Raw genomic sequence first — 12,557 nt, forward strand, 5'->3', positions numbered from 1 at the left:
CAGGAGTAAAAATCTGGTGTTTATTTCATAATTTGTTATCCTAAAAGTTCTCAATTTTTTTTTTTTTTTTTTACATGTTGAGTTATTAAACTATTAAACTGCAGATTTCTAAGACCCCCTGACCTAATTTTTCTCTGTGGTGCCTATGGCTCCACTTATTAATGCCGTGGCTCTGTCCTGCAGGGTCCTGTGTCAGAAGATTAAATGTGCTTACATGGTGTATATTCAAAAAACAAAACAAAAACGTGACAAATCAAAAGTATTAATAAAGCTCACTCACAAGTGTCACTTGTAGAAAACATGTGTTCCCAGTCTTGCATGGAACGTGGATCATAATCACATGTCATCACTGGAGGCAGTGGCTGTGGGGACACACCTGAGGCCTGTCAGTCCTGGGTGTGGCATGTTGAAATCAGGTGTGATGTGGACACAGATATGTGTCCTAATAGAGATGAGATACTGGATGTCCCTTGTCTGATTTCATATATATATATATATACATATATACATATATATATATACACACTGTATATCAGTCAAAAGCTTGGACACACCTTCCTGTGTAATCATACTCTCAGGTTTTCTACTCATGTGATTGTAACCTCACAGTCTGTTCGTCCGTGTCATCTTGATGATGCGTCTCTCTCCCACCTACGGCGCCACCTGGTGACAACATGGACAATAGAGTACCATAAATCTCACTGGTCCAGGTGAGGTGTGACCAGTCGACTCCAGTGCCTGCTGGATTTAACTGACTGAGCATCAGATGGATTTGTTTTTGCCTTTAGAGGGAAGGACATGCAACAAAGGACTTGGACTTGACCTGGGAACATTATGATCACATTTTAAATCCAGGACCACAGGATAGCCTGAGATCGATAGATCGATAGATCGATAGCAGCCACTTCACATGAATCACAAAAAATGAGGTAGGTACAATACAATACAATACAATACAATTAATGGCTAAATTATATACAATAACTGAATACACTATGTAAAGCAAAAATAAATAAATAAACGCAAATAAAGAAAACTTGATTTTACTTTATTTTTTGAATTTGATTTCAGAGATTTTCTTTTCTTTTTTACATCTGCATCTTTGTTATTTTACTGAGGTTTATTTTACTTTATCCATAGTAATTTCAGTAATGTTATCTATGTATTTTTATTTTCCTTTTTGGCTTTTAATCTGCTCTTTTGCTTAATTCACGTTGCATCCTGGCTTTTCAGCTCTACACAAGTAAAGGTAAACACAGACATCGATTTGGGCTCTCTCTCCTTACACCTGATCTCAGACCACCCTGTGCAGTACTGCCCTCTGGTGGCGGCCCGGCTCCGCTGCAGGTGCTCTCTGCTGTGACCGTGTCCCGATACAAAGGCTGGAGTGTGACAAACGGTTCGCTTGAACATTTGCGCATGCGCATTGCGGATAATCCTGGGACATTCGATAACTGCTGCAGCCAAAGTGTGCTGGGCGGTGCTAGGCAACCGTTCTGAGGTCGTGCGCAAGCGCAGAAGCGTGTGTAAACTAAACCTGCGCATTAAGCCTGAGGCGGCGGTAAACAGGGACATAGCGCCGATTCACCGTCTCCGCGCAAGAACTACAGTAAATTAGAGAAGTTTGAGACAGAAAGTCGTCGCAGGAGCAGAGCAGCTCCTCTCGGGAGGAGGTCGGTACGTGGGTCGTTTAGGTAGCGGGAGGGAAAGGGAGAGAGAGAGGGGAGAGAGAGCGCTGAGGCTGGTGGAGCAGAGTTAGCTAGTTAGCTGTTAGCAGTTAGCAGCGTGTGGACATGTAGTGTGTGTACATTTCAGGCTGTTTGCTAGTCAATAAATGCTACTACTCCTCAAGACCGAAGTTCAAGCGTCTCCCCCGATGAGCCAGGAAAGGTTAACGACACTGAGGCTGGAAAACACAGGATTCTACAGTGTCCCTGTCATTGTCACTTAATGTTAATGTGTTCGAGAGTACCATGGTTTAATGTCAGTTCAGAAGAATAATCCTGAAACGTGTTCAGACAGGATGGAGAGAGGTGAAGGTGTCCAGGCAGAGCAGCAACATGGAGGAGAAGACCTGCAGCACAAACGAACGGGACCTGACTGTCATGAAAAGGTTTGTTTTAGTCTGGTCCATGTTTTAGTGGTGCGTGTAGTACACAGTGAATCACTGAGTCCTGAGTTATATATCACTACTGGTAATTCAAGCAGCAAGAATCAATCACCAGAAAAAATTCCTTGTATGTGAAAACATACTTGGCAATAAAACTGATTCTGATTCTGATTCTGATTCTGATTCTGAAGTGCTGATTATCAGCTAATCTGCTGATTATTTTCTCAATTAATCATTTTGCCTATCAAATGGTAGAAAATAGAAGTCAAGTAAAAGTGACATATGCAGATAGTTTGCTTTATCTGAGCCAGTCTAAAACCCAGAGATCTTCAGTTTGATATTGTATGTGACAAAGAAAAGCATTCAAACCTCCTACTGGAGAAGTTTTGCTTAAAAATGACTTAAACAATCAATTGATCATAAAAATAACCAAACTGAATTTTGACTCAACATTTCAGCTCCACTGTTATGAGTCTGGTCACTGCTTCAGGTCGTCAACATGTGGAGAAAAGACCCAGGAGCACTTGGTCAGGCAGCAAGAAGACACTGCTCACCTGTTCAGGTAACGCCACTTTAATGTTTGTCTTGTGTGTAGGTTCATCGGAGATCTTATTTCCAAATGTCTTATTGCTTATTGTGGTTTCTTTTAAACCTCACCATCACTTGGACACACACACACACACACGTTCCTGTATTTGGTCTCTAGAGGGAGCCAAATGACTTAAATCAGTGTTTGTAATAAATAAAGAACTGGGAGTATTTTTGCAGCGGCCTGAAGGGTCATGGGACAATTGTTGCTCAAGTTAGATACCCTAAACCTACTGCACACTACCACAGAACAAAACTGTGATGGATTCAAAAACAGCATTGAAAAAAGGTCAAAAACATCCAGACACTTATGTCTTTGTCAGTCTAAGCTTTAAGTAACAAAGACCCTCATTAGAGCAAGAGACAGGTCAAACAGGCAACACACCTGAGGGGATGGGATTTACACACACACACACTCAGGAAGACACAGATCGTTATGAAAATATTGTTGATCAGAAACAAGGATTATTAAAAACAAAACCATACAAAACACATCATTTCACCCAGTGTCTTGACATGGAAATGCAAAAAAGATGCATTAAACGAACGTGTATAATAATGGTGATGATAATACAATGATTAGGTAGTGATGATACATTTGGTGCAAAGTGTGCAGATCTGTTTTCATCTGTGTTTAGGAGGAAAATAATCAAACAAATAGGATCACACATTGGTGTAATTTAGATCTGAAGTACACGTAAACTGTCGTAAGCGACCGGTGAAGATAAGCTGGCTGCACGGGACACACCGACCTCAGGTCTGCTGCTGGAGAGGATGAGTGATGACTAGTTTACGCACAAGCAGTAAAGTCCAAATATTGTAGATATCTAAAAGCACTGGATAAATTGTTGAAGCGATGCAGCTTCTGCTTCTCTAAGAGGAAGTATTAAGAATGCAAATTGCAAGTGTCACTGTATAAACTTTATAAATATGAAGTAACATCCACTTTGGTGCGGCTGTGGCTGAGGGGGTGGAGCCGGTCGATCCCCAGCTCCTGCAGTCCACGTGTTGAAGTGTCCTTGGGCAAGATGCTGAACCCCAGATTACTCCATCAGTGTATGAGTGTGCAGGGTAGACGTGCTGTATGTGTGAATTGATAAGTTGAGAGAAGTGCAGTATAAGCAAAGTCCATTTACCATTTATTGATTCAGGAGATGCAAAAACACAATATATGAAGAGGGAAATATCATAAATACTGTTTAAAGTCTGAGAAAAGAATAAACCAATAAATAGACAGTGATAACATGCTATATATTGTATTATAATACATTTTATATATATGAATTTAAAGACTAATAAATCAGAATACAAATTGTACAAACTACATTTAATGAAGCACCTGAAAATGATGTACTGAGTTAAACATGCAGCCTACATGATCTCACAGTTTTTCTATTCATAGATGTTAATGCAGCTAAAACAAAAGAACTAAATACACAACAGCAAATAGCTCGCAGAGGAAGAGGCAGGTGTGCAGATGTTGTTAATGCCACTAGATGTTGCCAGAAGCCAAACATTTACCTCGACAGATGATTGTTCATTCAGCAAAGCTTTCCTTAGATACAGTTTAACATTGTTTAACATAATAACACAACAAAACCAAGGGCAGGAATTTGCAGCTATACCTTCCCTCACTCTTCTGGGAACTCTTTCTTTCATGTCAAAACCTGGGAAGGGCTGTGACCAAAACAGCCAACACGAAAAAAAGAAAAAGAACATGAACAAGTGTAAAACCAAACACAAAAGCAAACCTAAAGCCTCACAAACTAAAATAAACACAAAACTGAAACTGTAAAACTCGCAAATACCTTTTATTTCTTTTCCATGTCTTTGCACATTTTCATCACAAACATTTTGAAAGAGAAAACACTGTTATTTAATGATGCTATGAAAATACATCCACTGCCAATGCCATTGCTTTTTGCATTAGTTATTCCTGCAGTGATTGTGCATAAACCTACTGCATGATTTAGTTCTGGCTAAAGTAAGACAACCAAAGAGCTCTGTTGTCTAAAATATCATTGAATGTTCTAGCAATAAGATACAGAAGGATGTCCATTTACTTATGGCCATTTAGTGTATTTATGCAGGATATAAAAATTGTAGTTGAGGAGGAGGCCAAATCATGGATGTAGATGAAATTTTCTACAGTTGCCACTGTGTGTCACTAAAAGCCACATTTTACTGAATGCACCTTCAGATGCAGACCGGTTCAGTGGATCCACAGGTGAGCGGAAGAGTTGAGGACTATAAAACTGCTGAAATGTGAGCTGTGCAAAAATGAGGGTTTTTCCGATTAAAACCTGAAAAGTTAATCTGGCTGAGTGGAGATTAGTAAATGTCGTTGTATTTGTCCAGTGAAAACAGCAGTTGATTTTTATTTATAAAATTGTGTTCATCATCAGTGGAAGAGTCAGTCATTCATATATTTTGATAGATAAAAGATATTTATATTTTTAGTTTCCATTTTTATTCAAATTTCACTTTCATTTTGATCAGTTTTCAGGTTAGTTTCTTGGGCTTTTGTGACATTTTTTTGTGACACGCACATAATATTTTTGACCAGAAATGTGAATTAAATTTCTTGGACCCTTACCAACATTTGATTCACTTCTCATTACAAAGGAAATTTGTAAAACAGTTTACAGTGATCACAGTGACGTGCTCACATAACATGGAAACATGGCAATCCAGTTTTTATTTACAACATGACTGTTCATTTGATTGATAAAAGAACAATTATGGATTTAAACTATTTAATAAATATTGATTACATAAAATTACATAAAGAGACAGACACTTTAGTTTTGGTCAATGTTAATGTTGGTTTCTTGGGTTTTTGTGCTTTTCATATGTAATTTTGGATTCTTCATATAAAAACTAACAATGAGTGTGTAATTGATTTATAAACACAATGATGAATTTATACAAATGTAGTAAATATTTAATATATCAGGTTAAAAGTATTTTAAAATAGTTTAGTAGATTTTTTTAATTTCTAATTCATTTTCAGGTTGGTTTTGTGGTTTTATTGTGATTTTTAGGCACAGTGTGGATTTTTTTTACATCAGTTCCCACAATGCCTCTGACATTATTTCATTTTAAGTCTTCCAATTATTCTTAATTAAATGAATAGGTTTTTTGATAGTAATTCACATGTTGTAACCTCTTTATTAGCAATGAAATATTAGACTAAACCCTCTAAAATCAAAAAGACACCAAAAAATCATTTAATATGGGCAATATATATGAAAATGAAGTCTTAAGTTTTTAATGATCACATTTGAAATCATGGTTTTTGTGTTCAAGGAAGCGGAAAAAGAAAACATGAAAGAACAAATACCTTTAAAGTGATTTTTAATAATAAATGACAGCAGACAGGACAGTCCTCCCCCTGTTGTATGTGCCTCACAGATGGATGACAACAGAAACTTGTTTGCTGCAGAAATGACTGATAATTTCCTCTGCGACATGTGGGCGTGGCTGTCTGTCTGCTCACGTCAGACTCTTTGAACACGGTTTACATTTTGTTTGATAACATCCCACATGAATTCATACAGTTATGAAACTGATGGAAGTGAAAAACTGCACCGACGCATGACTCTGAGCAACAGAGAAGTGATCGGGAGAGAATATACCAGTATTTATATTATTTATTAAAAATATTCATATTTTTTAAAATCTTTTAAAGGCCAGTTGGATCTATTTGATGTGATAAATTCCAGATATAATCAATATATAACTAAGATCAATAATTTGCATTCCTGTGATTTTTTTCCCCTGATCACAAACATGACTGATAACTTTTCTTAGCATCAGAAAACACATAAATTTACCTAGACTGAGTTGTAAAGAAGGGTTTCATCATAAAAATATGCTTAATAATGAGTAAAAGAGGCTAAAGCCCCCCCGCCCCATAAATGAATTGTAAAAAAAACAAACTAAAAATAAATACACTATATTTATGCATACATTTCTACTAAGTATGTAAAAAGATTATAAGCTACACTATACTGCACTATAGTCAAATGCAATGAGCTCTATGTATAAAATATATCATATAGTAATGAATTTGACTACATTATGATTAAGAAATAAAAAATACAAAAAATAAATAAGAAAAAAGATCACACATAAATGGTTAAAATATACATTGTTACATGTTGTTATTGTTATATATGAAATATACTTAGAAGTATAACATAATATATAGTTTTATAATTTTTGTAATATTCAGATTTGGAAAAAAGCATCTGCCAAATGAGTAAATGTAATTGTAAATATATTATATATCATATCTCATATGCATCTCTCATGTGCCATAATTTAGAAATAATGTGAATTAAATGAAATGACTGAACACAGTTATTTGTGCAGCACAAACGGGTTTAGTCACTGTGTTAAGCGTAATTTTCTAATGTCTCTCTCCAGTCTCTTTATAATCTCTACCTAATGTGAAGCTCCACATTTGTGACATCTTAATCACTGACCACACCCTCAGAAACATAGGTAGACACCGTCATAGGTTAGTGCTTTTATCTGCAGACAGAATTAGCAGCAGATAAACATCCCATTATGCTCTCATGCTGGAGGACGCGGCCATATCTCCCCATGAGGAATGCAACAAATGCACCATACAAAAGCCGGTACACTAAACATCACATTTTGGATTCACTTTTAGTTTCTGTGACACAACACAACGTACTCACTGTAGTCTTTAAACATCCCATGTGTTTGAAAGAAAAGAGCATCGCCTGCTTCTTGTGGCGACAGCACGTGTCTGACAACGTGACGAGACATGCTGGTATTAACTGTCAGTGTTTGTTTTTTTCTCTGAACCACATCAGCTGGCGGCTGCTGTATCATGTTACATTCAAACCTTTGAAAGTCAATCCTTTAATATCCACTTAACTTGGAACTGTATATTCTGTGTGTCCTGCAGGTGGAAAATTTTGTTGTTGTGGTCTAAAATCTATTTCGTTTTAGCTCAGTTTTGCTCCAAAAACAACACATGGTGCCAGAATGAAGGTACACAGAACACGCTGCACACGCAAATATTCATAACGGAGAGAAAATTAGCTTTGGCCATGGTTGATTAGCTAGTTAACAAGCTAAGCTGACAAGCCAGGTATAGTGAGCGCAGACACTGCTACCTGCTACTTAGTCCTAACGTCTAAATAAAATGCCAACAGGTTGTGACGCAGTAAATATAACTGATAACACCCCATTAAGAACACACCCCAGATTTGAAATTAGCATTATGCTTGATACCATAATTGTGTAATTACTTTCATCCGAGAAGAGATTGTGAGTCATCTTAACAGGTAACAGCACTATAAATCCAGATAATAAAGCCTCCACCTTGTAATTTCGTTTAAAGAGGAAGATGGCTTTAATCCAAATGCAAGGCATGCCGGAAACCATGGTTATTCCAATTAATTGATACAATTAAAATAGTGGTTCAAAGATTTTAATTATTCCAGTGGCAACTTGAGTGTCTGTATGTGTCACAAACAGCATTAAATTTCGCTGTGAAGAGAAAAGATCCAATAACTTTTCAAGAACTGCTTTGCATTTAATATTTTTAAAAACGTTTTCTGTCACTAAAACAACACATATGGAGAAATGTTCCGCCCTGGTGAGGGTATGTTCTCTCTAAATTCTTTTTAGTTCAGTGAACCACACACCAGTACAAAGCCTGGTGACTGTGGATATGTCATGCTTTAACAGCTGTTTGGATCCTCTCTTCTTTTAGAAATAACAAAGGGAGAAGTGAAGTGACAGTAAAGGACAAGATGCAGACTGGTACAGAATGTGCTGTCAAAACAAACTGATGACCAGTTCAGACCTGTCCTCAGCGTGTTATGAAGTGAGGTTATTAGAGGTTACACAAATAAAATTAGTTGACCAACCTGTGTATTATGTCACTACATGATAAAAAAGCTTTGTTGGAAGTTTGCGTTCTGCTTCTCACAATCTGGCCTGCAAATTCAAGGGGATGCAAAAGATGATCCTCCAACACTGTTTTACAGTTTTAACATGAAAATGAAGCCGTCTGGTGCACTGACAAAGATATGTGTGACAGACTTTTTAATTAAAGGTGCTGTGACAGTGTTGCTGCAGTGCTGCGACAACTCATCCATCCTGTTCAGCAGACATATAGTGATTCAAAGCCTCTGTACATTGTGTGATTTTGTGCTGAAAAAGAGGGTGAAATCTGTTGTCGTCAGTTCAAACAGTCTCAGAACAAACTGAGCAAACCACTAATTTTAACTGAATTTAAAAAAAAAAAAATTGCCAAAAGAAAATTTAGCCGATTCTTGCTGCAATTAAACCACTGCAGAAGGAAAAACACCACCACACCAGTATGTTAACATTTCCATAAGCACTTCATTCCTTTCCTGAGAAATTACTACTGAGAATTACTCTGCATTTATCATTTTCACAAGTGCTTTCAGAACATATTATACTACATAAATGTACATAGTTAGTTTTACAATGATACATTGAAGCGGGGCAACCCTCAGAAGGGACATGTCCTCCCAGTCCCTCCTGTCTCCCCTGGATTTCTGCCAATGCACAGGATTCATGTATGCCCTGACTTGTCTGTTGTCTTTCTTTGAAATTATAAGCATACACAGAAAGGTTGAGTGGAAATGCTTTTTGTTGGACTGGTCGGCTGATTTCGAGCTGTGGAGGCCAAACACAGCTTGTATCAATTCATTCTCACAGGGTCAGAAGTCTACAGTATAATATCACTGTATGCCCTTTTCATTCATTACATGCTTGCATGAATAGTAAGTGATGTTATAGCTAAACTGTCTATGAGCAATCAGGTTTGTTTGCATGCTAATTCTGCTCACACGCTATTGGTGATTGGTGTTTACCATTAGGAAATAGCCTACAGAGAATGAGAATGCTGTTACTGATTCATCTTTTTTGTTAACTCCATCATTGATTTTGTCTTTTTTTTGTCTCTCTCAGCTTGTTTCTTTTTTTTTTTTCTGCCACCACAATGTGCTCGCAACTGCAATAAGGTAACCGTGACGTCCACTGCAAATCGGTCTATTGAAGAAATAGCTATAATGTTTTCCTTTCTGATGCATGTTAAGAGCATAACCTTGATGTTATTTTTGTGATCAAACTGGCATCTAAAGAAGACTTACAGGAAGAGCTGATGTTGGCCTGATGGTAAAGATGAAAAGTACTGTGACCAACACCTTTACTTCCCTGGCACCGTAAACAACAAACAAATGAATTCAAACAGCCTCAGTGAATTATATCTCTGCACTGGGTGTGTATAGGTGTGTTACTTTCTTTGTGCATCACCATTCATGTAAATAGATGGAGGCATGTCAGGTATTTTTCCCATCACAGCTACATGCTATTTATATGTTTGATGTTCTATTCGGTTCTTTTTTTTTGAACAGTCTTACATAACTGAAGCAGCTGTTGAGACAAAAACACAAACGGCAGAGAATCTTTTTTAAACCAATGAAACTTTTTCCTGTAAATGTAACTTAAAACATTATTTTACAGTATTTTACCAACACTGGACCCCAAAAACCTGTTCTTAACTTTAGCCTGACAGCAAAGTTCAGACACCAAAATTAAATTAATAATTCCGTGATGTATCTACAAATTCAGTCACTTTTTAAAGATGAGATACAAAAATACAGACTTTTTGCAGCAAATCACAGGAACCACTGCAGCAGCAACACGTTCATTTACTGCAGAGGACATCACTGAAACCCAGAGAGAATATATGACTCATTTAATGATGAATGCTGATATGTACTTTCTGATGCTGCACTAATGTTTGATGTTTGTGTGAAAATAAATGTAGGTTTGAAACATTATTCTGATGTTTTTGTATTATTGTTATTTGAAATGTGTTAATTTGTTAATTTTTTGTGCTTTGCTTTTCCATCAGTTGTGGGTGTGCTGATCTGTGACTGTAGGTAAGTGTGGAGTGAAGTTACGTAAAGTCATTTCTGCCAAGACAAATAAAAAAAAATTTAAAAAAAAGAGATGAGAAGTGTTGCATGATAAAATAAATATAGTAATTGTGAGTCAAAATTATGACAAACATTCTTAGTCTAAATTTTGATTTAGTAAGTCTCTTTCTCAACCTTTTTTACTACTAAGTGTTTTTATTTTCATAATGCCTTCATTTCCATCTGTTTTTTTTTTTTTTAATACATTAGACTCTAACCATAACAATTTTAAGAGGACTTTCAGTAAAACAAATACGATATATTTTCCCTACTTTCCAGACAGAAGGGCTGAAGCAGTGAGTCAAATAACATGATGAATAGTGATATAAATCATATATTTGTCTTGGAGCACTGCAGGGCCCAAGTCAAACTAAATGCAGCAGCTGTAATGAGAAACAATCTTCTCTTGTTCCAGTTACATGAACATAATAGGCTGAAATTGTTGCAGTTTACCAACAGTGATGCAGCTACCTGGAAGGACACAATCTGAATATTACAGACATAAGGACGTGTAAGTGTGTCGGGTAGAACCAGAGACGTAAAAGGAGCAACAAGAGACCTGAGTCACCTCATGACAAAGGTCTGAAATATGAAAATTATAGTGTAACTCTGCTGCAACCATAGTATGAATTTACGTAATACACTGCACACGTGACCTTGTGGTATGTGACCTGGCACTTTGAGGCATTTTGTCAGATAAGGTTTGAAAGCACTGTCTGTTCTGTATTTGCATTGTGGGATAAAAAAAAAAGAACCCAGATAAATGATGTGCATTAACACGTGTGCAGACCATTTTCCCCGTTTAACAATAAATCAGATGAAATGCTTCCACTGAAATTGAGATGTCACTGATTTACATTAAACAATTAAAAGTTATGATATTAATAACTTGACTACAATTCATTTTTACTTCCCACTGTTTTACTTGAAAATGAAAGAAACAAAAACCTTCCCTGTCAGTTGTGTAACACCTTTTTGACATAACATTTGCTGCTGATTAAAGGACATTTTTCAATTTCAATATGTTACACCTGCTCTGAAAGAGGACTGTCTCTTACTCCCACACGTTGCCAGTCAGCTGCATGTTACAGTCAGAATGTGTGTAATCGACACCCTGAAATGTATGTTTAAGTTTCTGACTGCTGTCAAATGAAAATGAGCTAATTTACAGTGCATCATGGTGGACATCTAACCTCAACTGCAGGTAAACATAGAAACTGTGAACTAGCCAGAACTGAAACTAATGTTTGCAATGTAAGCATCAGATTAACGTCAACCAGCCCTCCTGCAACTTTAAGTGCTGAACATCAGACCACAATTACAAGCATCAAGGTGGAAGAAGTTCATTCATGTTAGCCTTCTTTTTGTAATTCAGTGTTGGAAATGTTAAACATTTCTAAAACCTGGTGTTAAGAGTTACAGAAGTATCAAAAAAGCTATGTGCTATGTCTATAATGTGCACCATCGCTGGCAGAATAAAAGCCAGCAACATATGTATTGATGTTTATAGTGTATACACTACTTGTTTGTTGTGTATTTGGATTTGCTTGTTAACGAACATAATAAAAATAGTTTGGTTCTTTTCATTTATCTGTTGTGGCAATGGTTTTGATAACCTTTGAATAATGTGGGAACACTTCCAGGGGGTTTTCCCTGCTCTTTCCATGATACAGACATGTGAACGCAAAATGAGCTGCAAGCAATTATAGTTAGAAAACATTAGCTAGCTGTTGCTCTGAAACCCCACTGTTACTTTTAAACTGGAAGACTTACATGAGGTAACTCTAGCTAACAGTTTGCTACAGCCACAAGTACAGAATGAGCAGGCATTTGAGCCCATAGGACGGTGCAGTGATGTAGTT

General features: G+C 36.8%; 1 long non-coding RNA gene across 11 annotated transcripts; it reads left to right on the forward strand.

The window, feature by feature from the left end:
- Positions 1-174: 174 nt before the first annotated feature.
- On the forward strand, positions 175-12,245 carry LOC139634017 (uncharacterized). Of its 11 annotated transcripts, none has more exons than XR_011693890.1 (5): positions 175-1,677; positions 2,019-2,113; positions 2,569-10,002; positions 10,632-10,659; positions 11,155-12,245. It is a non-coding gene; the product is annotated as an uncharacterized lncRNA (long non-coding RNA). The 11 variants fall into 11 exon arrangements; XR_011693888.1 differs by having other exon boundaries at positions 176-1,677; positions 11,111-12,245; XR_011693889.1 differs by having other exon boundaries at positions 176-1,677; positions 11,144-12,245.
- The last annotated feature ends 312 nt before the right edge of the window (positions 12,246-12,557 follow it).

Source organism: Trachinotus anak, unplaced genomic scaffold (genome assembly GCF_046630095.1).
Source record: "Trachinotus anak isolate AG129_WGS33_773 ecotype Australia unplaced genomic scaffold, CSIRO_AGI_Tana_v1 ptg000016l, whole genome shotgun sequence".
Lineage (NCBI taxonomy): Eukaryota > Metazoa > Chordata > Actinopteri > Carangiformes > Carangidae > Trachinotus > Trachinotus anak.